Genomic DNA, 16,613 nt, shown 5'->3' with positions numbered 1-16,613 from the left:
GTCATCAAAGATATTTATAATTTAAAGAAGATAATGTGAATATGTTTGTCTGAAGAAAAGAATAAACAAGAAGAGATCTGCGTTTAAATAATAACAACCAAACTGTTATTACTTCAGGGATTTAAGAATCTGGGAGATAAGTAGACACTTAGCTCCTGTTTTAAAATAGCCTAAAGTCATTTTTTTCAAAATAGGGTTGTATCTACACAATAGAATTAATGTAATTTGATCCCAATTTAATTACTGTGACTCAATACTATGGAATCAATAAATGCTATGGATTTTGTAGTTTTACAATGTCTTTAACCTTCTCTGCTGCAGTACTACTGCCTCATCAAACTACAAATCCCAGAATTCCATGGCATTGAGCCATGGCAATGAAAATGGGATCAAACTGCATTAACTCTACAATGTAGACGCACCCAAACACACTGCTTTATACATCAACTGCATAGGTGGGAGAATTAGCACAGTTAATCAGGGCACCATTGTTAAGATCAGGAGCTAATTACTTTCCTATCATGTGCACCCTCAGAATCTGAATCTATAAAAGAAGATTTAGAAAGAGACCAGAAGTTTATGGACAGGGAAACAAAGGGATCCTACATGATGATGAACTTCTTTGTCTAATCATCTCTCTTAACTGGCTAGGCAGCCTGGGGCTGATAGGAACTAGATATGGAGAATTACAAGTTTACCATCCGTTTTAGGTGCTGAACCTAAAGGAAACAGAAGCATGATTATTTTCTTCCCAAAATGGCACTATAAAGATTTCCTTTCTTGATCTGAAGCTCCCTGAAGCCAGCTGCACTGAAGAGGTTACTGAACTCAGATAGGGTCCGCTGTTTTCCTTCGGTAAGAAGCAGCATAATTATGGAACGAAGATGAGTTGTCAAAGGTCCAGCTCTGTCTTCATCGAGAACTGATTCCAATACCAACACTCCGCCACCTGTTTCAAAATAAATATTGTTGATTTGGGGAAATGACAGCATTACTATTTTAAATACACAATCTCTTCTGTGGAAAATGTGGGCTATTCCAAGGGGCCCTTCTACACAGGGCAGAAACCTGGGAGGAAGAATATTAAAATAACCTTCTTCCTCCCTGTTCCCACACCCTCCCACAACCCCAGCTTATGGTAACTCCAGGGCTCTGCGATCCACAAGCACATTAAACAGTGCCACCTTTTCTCCTTTCAACTGTGGTCTTCTTTCCACTGCTTCCCCTACCCATTTAAGCCAGTGTTTTAGGTTAGATATGCTAGGCCTCTGCTCTACAATCTCTCCTGTCTTCTTGACCGTGTCTTGCTGATGCTGATGCGCTCAGCACCAAATTCTAGCTTCCTGGATGCACACATATATGTGTCACAATCTCTCTGCCACCAAGCAAGAAAGTTACATTTTAGGTTTACATCAGTGGTTCCCAAACTTTTTTTGACCAGATAGCACTTGACCAGGGACCACTTGAACAAGGACCACTTGGACCAGGGAACACTCTCCAACATTAGTACCAGAAGGGTTACAAATCAGATTTTGGTCAAATTTAGATTTGGTTTGGTTATTTGAGATACTGATTCAGAAAATTGCATTGGATAAGCAATGTCAGCTCTAGTTTCTGATACAGAACATATGCCACCCAGTAGTCACCATCTGCTTGCCCACAGAAAATTTAATAATCTAAAGCTGATGTGGTTGTCAGCCTCTCCTCTCCTGACATCCCCGTTACCTCGGCACTGTAAGAGGGTTTTGCAAGACCAGTTGCTCTCATTGCCACGTGATTTCGAGGCAACAGTGTAATAATGGTGAGGCTGCAGACCATATTTTCATTCCTGCGTACCACTGGTAGTCCACGGACCACAAATTGGGAACCACCGGGTTACAGCTATCAGAATTCTCTAGCCAGCATGGCCAGTTTCTTACAAAACATCCAAGGAAAAAGACAGTCCCAACCCTACAGGGCCTAGCTGCCTAAGAAAGTAACAGAGAAAGTTCCCATAACACAGGATTGCTATAATAATCACATAAGGTTCTTATAATGCAGGGTGGGCAAGGTACACTCCCTGTGGTGTTGGATTGCAACTCAAAGCATTTCCTACCACTGGCCATGCTGATTATAACTGATGGGATCTGTAGTCCAATAACATCTGGACTGCTATAGTTTACTCACCCTTACCTTAACTGATTCTCATCATATAACAATCTGACCTCTCCTCCCCATTAGATGATGCAAGCTTTCTTTTAAATATAGCTGATTAAATATTATTGCTGTGACAGGGGTTTCCATGGCTCGATAAGAATCTGACACAAAAGGTCTGACAATCATGCACTGAAGACATAAGAAAAATGAAAGATGCCTCCAGCGGTCAGCAAAAGATATGATGGGAATACCATAGCTCAATGACACAAAGTCCCAAGTTAAGTCTCTGCTCTCTTCATATAAAGATGGAGCCTGCCTAAAACTCTAGATTATTGCTGCCTTTCCCTTTGGACATCAGAACCTCAGTGCATGTTGTTTCTCGCCCTTTTAATAAGTCCCCTGATGCTATGGTTAACACAAAAAAATGCCTACAGTCCAGAAGTGCGTCACAGGCTGTAGAGCAGTCCTGACCATGTTTCCTTTTATCTGAGTACCACGTACCAGGTTTGCAGGCCTTGTATATTTTCATGAGCAGTTGCTCACATGTATCATCATCCCAATCATGCAAGGTCCGGGCTAAAATATACAGATCAGCTTCAGGAACTGGATCTTTAAAGAAGTCACCTGGAATGAAACAGGCAGAGATCCGGTTAATTAAGCATATTGTCTTTCCCAGAAACAAATGGGTTCTACTGTTTGGAAATCAGGGTCACTCCCCAAATACCTTTATTGTCTCTGACCCCTTCTACACTGCTATATAAAATTCCGATTATCTGCTTTGAACTGGATTATATAGCAGTGTAGAATCATATAATCCGGTTCAAGGTAAATGATGTGGATTAGCTGCTATAATAACAGGAATTATTTGGCGGTGTAGAAAGGGCCTCAAAGGATTCCTCCATGCAAATACAAATTCCCACATACAAAAGCTTGCTGATTTGCCAACTGACTTTTATTTCAGCACTGTTGAAATGACAGTGTCCCTCCCTGTGTCCTTAGGAATGCAGCAGACTGGCAGACACCTATAGATCTTCTACTGCTTTCTCCTAACACTAACTGCATAAGGCATTTGCGTCATTATACCCAACTGGAAGACTGACCCATTGTTTTGTCCCAAACCTTCTTAGATGTGGTTGTCTTGCTTGTGAATACATGTATTAACTAAAAAGATTAATCTATATATGATTACAGAACAAACATATTTTACCTTCCTGGAAGGAAATCTGGCATTCTTCTGAGGCCACAGGCTGTTTCTTTGCTGCTTCTACTACTCAAGGTAAGTCAAAAATGGTCACAGTAGCTTTTGGGTACAACGAAATGTACTCTTTGGCTAAAGTACCATTTCCTCCTTAAAGAAAGAACAGAATGCAAAGCAATGTATATTGTTAAAAGCAGATAGCATTTGAAATGTCTTCCTGAATATTTTAATTTTAATAAAATTCCAGCAATGCAGATGAAATATATAGCCATGGGGAGAAAGGCGGAGTATAAATAAAGTTAATAATGATGCAAAAAATGTCACAATATTTCATTATTATCTGAGGGTTTAAAAGCAAAAGAGGAAGCATATGGATTGTTGGAGTTAAATGTGAAAAACTCTGCTAGCAGTGAGGGCCCTAAAAAAAACTCTGTAGATTATCCTGAGACCTGATTTCAAAGGCCTGCCATTAAGAACTCCATGGGAAAGCGATTTTGTGTGCATGCAGAAATATATACAAATCTGCTACTCCTGGTTGCTGTTGTGTGCCTTTAAAAAGTTTCAATTTATGGCAACTCTGAGGAAACCCATCATGAACTTTATGGCAACCCTAAGGAAAACCTTAGTTCAGTGGTTCTCAACCTGTGGGTTCCCAAGTGTTTTGACCTACAACACCCAGAATTCCCAGCCAGTCTAGGATTTCTGGGAGTTAAAGGCCAAAACATCTGGGGACCCACAGGTTGAGAACCACTGTTCTAGGTCATCCAGCACTATTGAGCATATTGAGAGCATCCACAGTGCCATCTGGTGTCTATATTTTACATTTTTGATTCTGACAGTTCTTATGAGCTTCTCTATCTCTTTAACATATCATGTGTTTTTTTCCCCTTTAAAATTGAGGGACCTCCCAGACATTTCCCATACTTGCAATTAGAATCAAACGCATAGCAGAGTATCTTGTGAGTACACGTATTTTTTGAAATACATTTATAATTAGATTAAATATTTATTTTCTGTATATGTAACTTTTAAATATTTACAGCCACATTTTGTTCCTCTCATCTAGATCCCACTAAACATATAAACCTATATTTCTAAGGGGAATAAGAACCAAGTTTATAACCTTGTAAGTATCTTTAAACATGTTGAAATATATGATGCTGAATGGATGTATTTACAACAAATATTGATGTATATGATAAGTATCAAGTTTATAACTCTGTTAGTTTTCTTATATGTAAACAATTATCGTCCGATCAGCCTCACGTCGATATCAGGCAAGATTATGGGAAAGATTATTAAGGAAGTGGTCTGCAAACACTTAGAAACAAATGCGGTCATTGCTAATAGTCAACATGGATTTATCAAAAACAAGTCATGACAGACTAATCTGATCTCTTTTTTCGATAGAGTTACAAGCTGGGTAGATGCGGGGAATGCCGTAGATGTAGCGTACCTGGATTTCAGTAAGGCCTTCGACAAGGTCCCCCATGACCTTCTGGCAAACAAACTAGTCCAATGTGGGCTAGGCAAAACTACTGTGAGGTAGATCTGTAATTGGTTAAGCAGATGAACCCAGAGGGTGATTCTCACCAATGCTTCCTCTTCATCTTGGAAAGAAGTGACGAGCGGAGTGCCGCAGGGTTTCGTCCTGGGCCCGGTCCTGTTCAACATCTTTATTAATGACTTAGATGAAGGGCTAGAAGGAAGGATCATCAAGTTTGCAGACGACACCAAATTGGGAGGGATAGCCAATACTCCAGAGGACAGGAGCAGAATTCAAAATGATCTTGACAGATTAGAGAGATGGGCCAAAACTAACAAAATGAAGTTCAACAGTGACAAATGCAAGATACTCCACTTAGGCAGAAAAAACGAAATGCAAAGATACAGAATGGGGGATGCCTGGCTTGAGAGCAGTACGTGTGGACAACAAGTTAAACATGAACCAACAATGTGATGTGGCGGCAAAAAAAGCCAATGGGATTTTGGCCTGCATCAATAGGAGCACTGTGTCTAGATCTAGGAAAGTAATGCTACCCCTCTATTCTGCTTTGGTTAGACCACACCTGGAATATTGTGTCCAATTCTGGGCACCACAATTCAAGAGAGATATTGACAAGCTGGAATACTGTGTCCAGAGGAGGGCAACTAAAATGATCAAGGGTCTGGAGAACAAGCCCTATGAGGAGCGGCTTAAGGAGCTGGGCATGTTTAGCCTGAAGAAGAGAAGGCTGAGAGGAGATATGATAGCCATGTATAAATATGTGAGAGGAAGCCACAGGGAGGAGGGAGCAAGCTTGTTTTCTGCTTCCCTGGAGACTAGAACGCGGAAGAATGGCTTCAAACTACAAGAAAGAAGATTCCATCTGAACATGAGGAAGAACTTACTGACTGTGAGAGCCGTTCAGCAGTGGAACTCTCTGCCACGGAGTGTGGTGGAGGCTCCTTCTTTGGAAGCTTTTAAACAAAGGCTGGATGGCCATCTGTCAGGGGTGATTTGAATGCAATATTCCTGCTTCTTGGCAGGGGGTTGGACTGGGTAGCCCATGAGCACTCTTCCAACTCTTTGATTCTATGATTCTATGATTCTATGAGGTGTCTACGGACAATGCCAGCTCTTCGGCTTAGAAATGGAGATGAGCACCACAGCCCAGAGTCGGACACGACTGGACTTAATGTCAGGGGAAAACCTTTACTTTATACTTCCACTTGCTTTCATCTACATATATTTATTTATACTGATAAAGAATGTACTGCACAAATGAAAGCTTGACAGGTTAGATCTTCTGTGAGAACAATGTGTAATCTCCTGTCCTGACCCTAAACTAGTGCCTGTCATCAGTAACGAATTGGATGAGGCCCTTCCTTCTCAGTGACTTCCTCACAACTCCCTTCTTCCCAGTCCTAGATGCTTGGGATGTGTTCAACTTGTGATTTTGTGATACAAACTCCAGCATATATAGAGAGTATCTGGCAACTTTCTAATAAAAATTATTAATATATTCCAACTAGGTTTCCCGGATCAAAGGAACACCCCCCCCCCCCCAATTGAAATAATACATTTAGAGAGTTGTGTAGAGGGATTATCACCACTTTTACTTTTACTATCATCGAATCATAAAGGTAAAAGGCAACCTAAAGGGTCACCTCCCCAATCCGTAAAGTTTCAAATGCCAAACAATGGAAAGTAATCAATAATTTCTGTTACTTACCTCCCACGTCACAAACAACTTGGAAACAGGAAAGATCAAATGCAGACAACATTTCCTGACCATGTAGGCTCCAGGCTTCACCCATAGCATTGGAGAATCTTTGCAGCCTTTCTTCTGTACTAAGAATTCAATGTTAGAAAGGAAAGTCAGCAAAAAGGATGACTGTGTACAAAATTTGATATACAGCTGGTCATTGCAAAAAAAAAAGGGAGTACATACATGGTATATAATTATTTTCAGTAATGCCCAAGGAATGGAGCACATAAAAGTATTAGCCAGGAAAAGTAAAGTAGACAGTTGGAGTCTCACTTATCCAACATAAATGGGCCAGCAGAACATTGGACAAGCCAAAATGTTAGATAATGAGGAGGGATTAAGGAAAAGCCTATTAAACGGCAAATTATGTTATGATTTTACAAATTAAGCACCAAAACATCATGTTTTACAACAAATCAACAGAAAAAGCAGTTCAAGACACAATAATGTTATGTAGTAATGACTGTATTTACGAATTTAGCATCAAATCATGGCAATGAATTGAAACAGCTGTGGATCCGGGCAAGAGGCAGACCGCGCTGGATAATACAGAAAGTCGGATGAGAAAAGGTTGGATAAGCGAGACTCTACCATATCTGTCTTTTATGCCTTTTCCCCCAAAAGGGGAGTTGCCTCTGACCACACCTAGATCACTTGCTTCTTAAACTGTGGGTGCTGACCTCCATCAGCATCCCTTTAGCTTGGGGTTAGGGTCATTAAAAAACTGGCAACAATAAAAGATTTCTGAATGCCACACAGAAAATGCTACAGTGGACTCCACAGAAAAAGCAAAATCAGCCTGTTTAGTAAGTCTTGCAAATGATGATTTATTATAATTAATGTCTGGTTTTTATACTATTTTTATATTATTATTATTATTATTATTATTATTATTATTATCTTTATTTGTACCCCGCTAGCATCTCCCGAAGGACTCGATGCGGCTTACAAAGGCCAAGGCCTCAAAACACAACATTACAACACCTAAAGCAAATTAAAAACAATTAAAGCAATATTAAACAACAAGCAATAAACAATACATCAAGACACTATAAAACTGGGCCGGGCCAGAGTAATGGGTACAGGATTAAAAGTGCTGATGTGACAGGTGATATGTAAGGATTATAGGGTAAGTGCAGTGTGCAGTGTGCAGCAATCTTAGTTCTAATAAAGTGCTTCTGGGACTTGTTATTGGAGTTTCCTATTCTGGAAAGGCACATCGGAACAGCCAGGTCTTCAAGTTCTTTCTAAAAAACTGCCAATGTAGGGGCCTGTCTAAGATCTTTTGGGAGGGTGTTCCAGAGTCGGGGGGCCACCACAGAAAAGGCCCTGTCTCGCGTCCCCACCAAATGCGCCTGCGATGCAGGCGGAATCACAGCCAGGCCTCTCCGGATTAACGAAGTGAGCACGTGGGTTCATAAACGGAGATGTGGTCACGCAGGTAGGAAGGTCCCAAACCATTTAGGGCTTTGTAGGTAAGCACCTGCACCTTAAATTGGGCTCGGAAAATAAACGGCAGTCAGTGGAGCTCCTTGAACAGGAGGATTGACCTCTCTCTGTAAGGAGCCCCAGTTAACATCCTGGCTGCTGCCCGTTGGACCAGTTGGAATTTCGAGCCGTTTTCAAGGGCAGCCCCACGTAGAGAGCATTACAGTAGTCCAATCTAGAGGTGACCAAGGCATGGACCACCCCAACCAGATCAGCCTTCGCGAGGTACTGTCGCACTTGGCGCACGAGTCTCAATTGTGCAAAAGCCCTCCCGGACACTGCCGACGCCTGAGCCTCAAGCGTAAGCGATGAATCCAATAGGACTCCCAAACTACGGACCTGTGGCTTCTGGGGGAGTGTAACCCCGTCCAACACAGGTTGCCACCCTATACCCCGATTCGGTTTGCGATCGACCAGGAGGACCTCTGCCTTGTTGGGATTGATCTTCAGCTTGTTCTTCCTCATCCAGATAGACACAGTGGCCAGGCACTCGTCCAGCACGCGAGAGGCCTCCTTGGAATTAAGTGGAAAAGAGTAGTAGAGTTGTGTGTCATCTGCGTAGATGACCTCTCCCAGCGGTTTCATGTAGATGTTAAAAAGAATGGGAGACAGAATAGAGCCTTGCGGGACCCCACAGGTCAAGGGCCAAGGGTCAGAGCAGGCGTCTCCCAGCTTCACCATCTGGGTTTGTCCCTCCAGAAAGGATCGGAGCCACGACAAAACCGTGCTCCCAAGACCCATCCCAGAGAGTCGACCCAGAAGTATACCATGATCGATGGTATCAAAAGCTGCTGAGATGTCCAAGAGAACCAACAGAGTCACACTCCCTCTGTCCAGCTCCCTATGGAGGTCATCCACCAAGGCGACCAAGGCTGTCTCGATGCCATGACCAGGCCTGAAACCAGACTGTGACTGATCTAGGTAGTTGATGTCATCTAGAAAGCCCTGGAGCTGGGAGGCAACCACCCGCTCCAGCACCTTACCCAAAAAAGGGAGGTTGGAGATCGGTCTGTAATCGTTCAGCACCGTGGAGTCAAGGGAAGCCTTTTTGAGGAGTGGACGAACCACAACCTGCTTCAAATGAGATGGAAAAATCCCCTGCTCCAACGATGCATTAATGATCAACACAAACAAATCAACCAACCCCTCCCTAGCCGATTTAATTAGCCAAAATGGGCAAGGGTCAAGAGCCGACGTGGTCGCCCTCACAGCCCCAAGGACCTCTTCCACGGTCTCAGGAAGAACAAGCCTAAAAGAATCCCACAAAATTGGACAAGCAGATGCCTCAATCACCTCATCTGGCACTGTGATGAAATTGGAGTCGAGCTCAAGGCGTATCTGAGCAACTTTGCCTGCAAAATGGTGTGCGAACTCGCAACACCGAGTAGCTGGGTCGTCAAAGGTCTCCTCCACCACAGGTGGGTGAAGGAGTTCCCCGACAATACCTATATGACCCTGGGGTCATAAAAAATATTTCAAGTGGAAAATGTTTAATAAGCTGTGCTCTAGGACCACTTTAACTGACAAGAGAAATGACATCTGAGATAAAATGTAGACCTGTTACTCTAACATTGTTGCTTTTCTCCTTCTATATCATTTCTAACATCTTTACTTAATGAATAAGCCTGCATGATATATTTTATGCCTTGGAGTTGCCCTGTAAAAGTTTTGCTGCTTGGATTCCATATTTCATTGTATTTAACAATAAGGAAATTAACCAAATTAACTAAAAACTCCCACAGTGACACCACAGAGAAAAAAACAACAACACAAGAAAAGGAGGGAACACACATTAGATATAATGTGTGTATATAAATATACTAAAAAGTATATTTCTTTGCATAAGAAATATATCACCCGATAGGAAACATTCTCAGGCAGATCTGGAAGATCCAGAAAAATACTGCATTACCTGTAAGCAGCCTCAAAAAGTTCTGTTGCTGCAGTGGCATACACAGATTGAGTTTGGTTTTTTCCTTCCCTGAAAAGAATATTAGTTCCAATTATATGAAAATAAGGCAAAATTGTCTCTACTCATTTGCCCAATCACATACAAATATATAACTATACCACCCATTATGTGATCCATTATGCAATGGCGTGATCCAGTTTAGTTTTACACTTTTGTAATCTTACAACATCAGGTGGGATGGAGCCTATTGTGTAATACAGAAATATAAAGTGATTGATAAAAGGGGATCTCTCAGAAGGACAATTGTAAAGGTGTTTCCTTTGTTAGAGGTTCATCTCTTTTAGAAGAAGAGAATACAAGCCTCCAATACTTACTAGTTTCACTTTTGCTGATTTAATTATTCCCAAATTTGATTAAAAGGTTTTCTCTAAGCATCTGCCTGGGGAATCCATTGTTGGGAGATGTTAGCTGGCCCTGATTGGTTTTTGTCTGGCAACAACCAGCCAGGCTTTGAAGCTGCAATGCCATTTGCAACATTCACACTTGCCTCAAGCAGACAATAGTTCTTTCTACTACCCTGGACATTCCACAGGTATATAAACCCCACTGGCCTAATTTCCAACAGACCCCTCAACCTCTGAGGATTCCTGCCATAGATGTGGGTGAAACGGCAGGAGAGCATGCTTCTGGAACATGGCCATAGAGCCCGGAAAACTCACAGCAACCGAGTGATTCTGGCCATTAAAGCCTTTGGCAACACAGGCTCTGTACAATTATGAATTCTAACAAAAATTGCTATTTTTAGAAAGGCTTTGATGTAGAAATGTTTCATATGTTGTATGGGCTTGTTTAAAGCCATAGGAATAACTTTACAAACAAATGATTGATTCTTTAGAGATGATAAAATGCTGCTTTTCACAAAGTATTCTGAATCTTGAAAATATCCTGGCCTTGCTATGTTTGAAGTAAAAATGTTCCACTCCACAGGTGCCTTACCTTTTAAACTGACATTCTTTTTTACTACAACTTTAATAAAACTCCCTACTTGCCTATTGTCATGTGTATATACTTTATTATAACTTGGATAAAAATATAATTGGCATAAGAAAGAAAGGCTGGTTGTTTTAGGTAATTTAGGCAGCCAAAAGATTGTAACAATCTATGAAGGGAGGATATGAAATTGGTCTGAGCTTTTGTTTCTACACATGTGCCTTTTTTTTTTTGTAGGCATCCTTTCTTGCAAGAATTGTGATAAAATATTTTACTGCTCTTCCAACATTTCCAAACTTGTTTTTGTGAGTGGTCTGAGGACCCATATTTCTTTCAGTGTACACAGTGTGGCAATTTTAAATATTGAGTGTGAAAGATCTTCACCTGTCTCAGAAAATGAAATCTATCACTCTGCATCCTATGATAAGTTTGTGTCTAAACTTTACCTTACAGCATCAGTCAAGTATTGTAAACCTGGATAAGTGACCTCGGATAGGAACTTCATGTAATAATACTGGGTCTTTGGGCTTGATTTAGCAAAGCAGAGGTTGGCGAGGTCTGTATTTCCAAAAAGGCCTTAAAGTAAAAGAAAGAAAACATTCTGTTGTGAAATCCTGATAGACGGACACATGACTGACAAGCAATTCCAGAATATCATGTATTATGAATAAGTTGCTTCCTCCTTCTGCTATGGTTACCTTCGTTGTCCTTCCTTTCCATTCTTAGTAACTTTAAGCCCACACAGGTCTCTAGCAGTCTTTTCATTCCTATGTGGCTGGTGCCCAAGCGTTCAGCAATAACTGTTGAACTCAGGAGCTCTTTTGATTCCAAAAGTAGATCGAAAACTCCCAATTCACAGGCAGTAAACACAACCTGGAAGCAAAAGAGCAACATTCAAAAACCTCAGTACAAAAGCATCTAGTTGTTGATATACCTTATGTATTTAAAATATCTTTCTAGCATCAAAGAACAGCTTCAAGTGACATGAGGGCATAAACAAATCAAATGCAATATTGAAATTACATCTTTAAGAGATATATAAAATGCTGTTAAGGTGCATGATGTACCAATATTGCATAATCATTGCAGTTTGATACTAGTTCAACTGCCATTGCTTGGAAAAGAAGGATATTGGCTGCAATTGCAAGGGTTATCACAAAATGGGTTGTCACACAAAATGGTCATCACAGTAACATAGCCAGTCAGAAAACATTGAATGTGACTCTTTATATAGTGATTTCATGTAAGGAAATGTTACATGTTGTCCCATATATAAAATTGTTGTTGTTGTTCATTCGTTCAGTCACTTCCGACTCTTCATGACCTCATGGACTAGCCCATGCCAGAGCTCCCTGTTGGCTGTCACCACCCCCAGCTCCTTCAAGGTCAAGCCAGTCACTTCAAGGATGCCATCCATCCATCTTGCCCTTGGTCTGCCCCTCTTCCTTTTGCCTTCCATTTTCCCCAGCATCATTGTCTTCTCTGAACTTTCCTGTCTTCTCATTATGTGGCCAAAATACATAATCTTTGCCTCTAATATCCTTCTCTCCAATGAGCAGTCAGGCTTTATTTCCTGAAGTATGGACTGGTTGGATCATCTCACGGTCCAAGGCACTCTCAGAACTTTCCTCCAACACCACAATTCAAAAGCATCTATCTTCCTTTGCTTAGCCTTCCCTGTGGTCCAGCTCTCACATCCATAGGTGACTATGGGGAATATCATTGCTTTAACTATGCGGATCTTTGTTGCCAGTGTGATGTCTGTACTCTTCAATATTTTATCGAGATTGGTCATTGCTCTCCTCTCAAGAAGTAAGCATCTTCTGATTTCCTGGCTGCAGTCCGCGTCTGCAGTAATCTTTGCACCTAGAAATGCAAAGTCTGTCACTGCCTCCACATTTTCTCCCTCTATTTGCCAGATATCAATCTCCTCAGGCTCCTCAGCACCTCCTTGCTTTCGGCCATCAAAGTGGTATTGTCTACATATCTAAGGTTGTTAATGTTTCTCCCAGCAATTTTTACCCCAGCCTTGGATTCGTCAAGTCACGCACATTGCATGATGTGTTCTGCATACAAGTTGAATAGGTTGGGTGAGAGGATACAACCCTGCTGCACGCCTTTCCCAATCTTGAACCAGTCTGTTGTTCCATGGTCTTTTCTTACTGTTGCTACTTGGTCCTTATACAGATTCCTCAGGAGAGAGACAAGGTGATTTGGTATGCCCATACCACCAAGAACTTGCCACAGTTTATTATGATCCACACAGTCAAAGGCTTTAGAATAGTCAATTAAACAGAAATAGGTGTTTTTCCGAAACTCCCTGCCTTTCACCATTATCCAGCAGATATTGGCAATTTGGTCTCTCGTTCCTCTGCCTTTTCTAAACCCAGCTTGTACATCTGGCAACTCTCGCTCCATGTATCGCTGGAGTCTTCCTTGCAGGATCTTGAGCATTACCTTACTGTATGAAAGTTTAAGCAGTCTTTAGCATTTCCTTTTTTGGTATGGGGATATAAGTGGATTTTTTCCAGTCTGATGGCCATTCTTGTGTTTTCCATATTTGCTGGCATATAAAAATTTGCTGGCATATATAAAATTACCTCCCACTCCCCACCCCCCAAAAATAAAAAAGAAATTTGCTTTTTGATGTTTTTGGATGTTTTTTAAAAATATATTGTCAAGCCATCAATGATTAAATCCCGGGATGCAATATTTGTGGATACAGAGAGATGACTGTAGTTTACCAAATGGTTATAAAGTGCAGTTTATTATAATCATTTCATCTGTGGTGTTGCTTGCCTTATTCCTATATTACTTGCAACCAGAACAAAAATGTATTCAAAACTGTAACAGATTAAAACAAGAGCAATTGGTAATTGTAACAAACAAAAGACAATATACCATATATTCTGTGAAAAGAATTGATAATCTAATATTTGAATTGATATAATTTGTAGATCTCACCTTTGAAATGATAAATCCAAACTGATGCTGCAATAAAGTTTTAATAATTTCATTATCTTCTGCAGAAGCCATCCTGCTTCAAGTTTCAGTCTTGTCCCCCTCAACTAAATCCCAAGACTGCTTCTCAGGTCAGAACACTTCTCTTCAAGGCCCCAAGGAAATCTAATCTCACCTTATTGCTGTGCTAGATGTGCTATATATCTCTGTTGCGAAACACAGATATAGTTAAAAGACAACTTCTCTGTGCAGTGGATTCGACCTCAAAAAGTTACTCATTACTTAAAGGCTTGGATGTTTTCCAAGAGACCCTGTCTACAGAATATTTGTCCAGATCCAGAAAGGGGGGAGGGTGTAAGTGTGGTGTGATTTCAGCTCCACTAAAACCAAGGATTCGGGATCTGAAGTGTCAATCTTACAAAGGATCAGATAAGACACATACAAGTTGAAAGGCAAAATTAGAGGCTTGATTCTCGATGGCCAGAGAAGATGTCAGTGGAGATAGCTCTCCAAAGAACTGGGGAGGACTGTGGTCAGAGCTGGTGAAACAATGAGTAGCAATGAGTGAATGGAGTCCAGGAAAAAGACAAAAGAGGGCATTGAGCAACTTCTATGACCTCTGGTTTGGCTTGTTAGGTGTGTGGAGGCATTGTTAGGGGATTATGATAATGGTCGAGTTATTGAATGTTTGCTGGCATCGAATGTTTGCCATACATGCTGGAAACTGCCCTGAGTCTCTTTGGGGAGATAGGGTGGTCTACAAATAAAGATGGTGATGATGATGTTGATCATGATGATGATGTTGTTGTTGATGATGATGATGATGATGATGATGATTATTATTATTATTATTATTATTATTGTCTTCTGAAGTCCTAGATGGGGCAACATTTCAATGAAATCCCTGAAAGATTACTAGCAGGCAAAGAAAAATCCAATGCATGTTGACTGTGTATCTCAATGGAGCCACAGATAATAATTCATAATTTAAGACTCTGATTTCTCATTAAGAATGGTGCAAAAGAACAAGTTTACTCAGCATCATGCAGGTCTGTCTCTGGAATGATACTTTTCTTATATTTCCCCCTTTGTATAACTGTTAGGTAACTGTGGCTCTCTATATGTTTTGACCAGCAGTTACTATCAGTCTTTGTCAGCAGAACCAATGAATAATGACCAGGCTTTCTGTGGATTCCAAGGGAGAGATGAGCAGCCAGGAACAGTTCCATTATGCCTTTGCTCCAGTAGCTAGTGACCCCCTCCATCCCATTCAAGTGCCACTACTCTGTCCTCTGAAGGGGAAGGTAAAGCACAATAGAAGAAAGACAAGTAAGACTAAGGACCTCATCGTATTAGCCAAGTGAAGCATCCCGCTTTGCCTGGCTTAGCCATGGAAAGTGAGAGCAGCTGGGGTGAATCCATCTCCCCACACACTCCTCCCTCACAACGCACTATCCCCTTCACATGGATGGAGCATTGCTCAGGTGGCGCAAAAGAGTACTGGTTCAGGAAGCTTCCACTTCAATTGGAGGAGCTTCTGTTTTGTCAGATAGGCTGAGTGGAAGCATCATAGGATGCTTCTTGAGGTAAGTATGATGAGGTGGTCAGTGACACACTAGCCTGTACCATCCAATTTGTCATTGATCCACTCTTTAGGGCTTCACACAAATCTACCATTTGCCAAAATATACGATTCTGTGCTTTCTTTTCTATTTCTGGCCAAATAGCTTAACCATTGGTTTGTCCCATCAAGTATGAGGTCTGCCCGAGGGCTGTTTGTGGTCTCTTGGTATCCAGTTCATTAGTCGACATGTCCCTCAGTTGTCTTTTGTTCATGCTATATGCCCTGCCCATCTTCTTTTTGCCTCACTGATTTCATTGACCATGTCACATACCCCAGTTCTTTGACGCAGCTCTTTATTGCTGACTTTATCTCTTATTGTCATGCCACACATGTTTCTTTCCATTGCTCTCTGAGTCACTGTCCATTTTTCCTTCTCCAACGTTGTTGTTGCCCATGTTTCATATGCATATAACATTGCTGGTAAGACTGTAATGTTGATTATATCTGCTCTGATTTTCATTGGCAGCTTATCATCTGTTAGCACTGGTTCTGATTAAGTCCAAGTAGTCTTGCGTCTTCTTGCACCATTTGTCAAATTATTTGACTGTACTTGTTGAACAAGATATATATCCAGTCATTTCCGCAATTTCATCTCTGTTTAAAACGATGTAGCCCTGGACACACTGCTCACTTTTCATCCATTTTGTTTTCTTCAAGTTCATTTCTAGTCCTATTGATTTTGGGAGTCATGCTAGTTGTTGGAGATCATGTTGTAAATCTTCTGGATTTTTGGTGAAAATAACACAGTTGTCTGCAAAGAGGAAACGACAAAGTCGTTCTCTGTCAATTGAAATCCTGCCTTTAAATTTGACTTTTTGGAAGACGCTTTCCAAAGTCACTGCGAACAGTTTTGGCAATATTGTGTCTCCTTGACGCACTCCTTTGTTTATTCTGATATGACACTTCTGACAACAGTTTAATATTAGTTGCACACCCTGTGTTGATGCTTTTAATCATGTTCACATATGCTGGATTAACACCAGCTTGGTTCAGAGTGTTAAGGACTTACTAAATGAAAACAAATGAGATAAAATATAAACAATTCCCCTAAAA

At 41.0% G+C, this 16,613-nt stretch overlaps 1 pseudogene; it reads right to left on the bottom strand.

Moving 5' to 3' along the window:
* Positions 1-740: 740 nt before the first annotated feature.
* Positions 741-14,011, bottom strand: LOC132769980 (acetylserotonin O-methyltransferase-like; annotated as a pseudogene).
* Positions 14,012-16,613: the final 2,602 nt, after the last annotated feature.

This window comes from Anolis sagrei, chromosome 3 (assembly GCF_037176765.1).
Source record: "Anolis sagrei isolate rAnoSag1 chromosome 3, rAnoSag1.mat, whole genome shotgun sequence".
NCBI lineage: Eukaryota > Metazoa > Chordata > Lepidosauria > Squamata > Dactyloidae > Anolis > Anolis sagrei.
The sequence above is the reverse complement of the archived record's forward strand: the minus strand, read 5'-3'. Positions and strand labels throughout refer to the sequence as shown.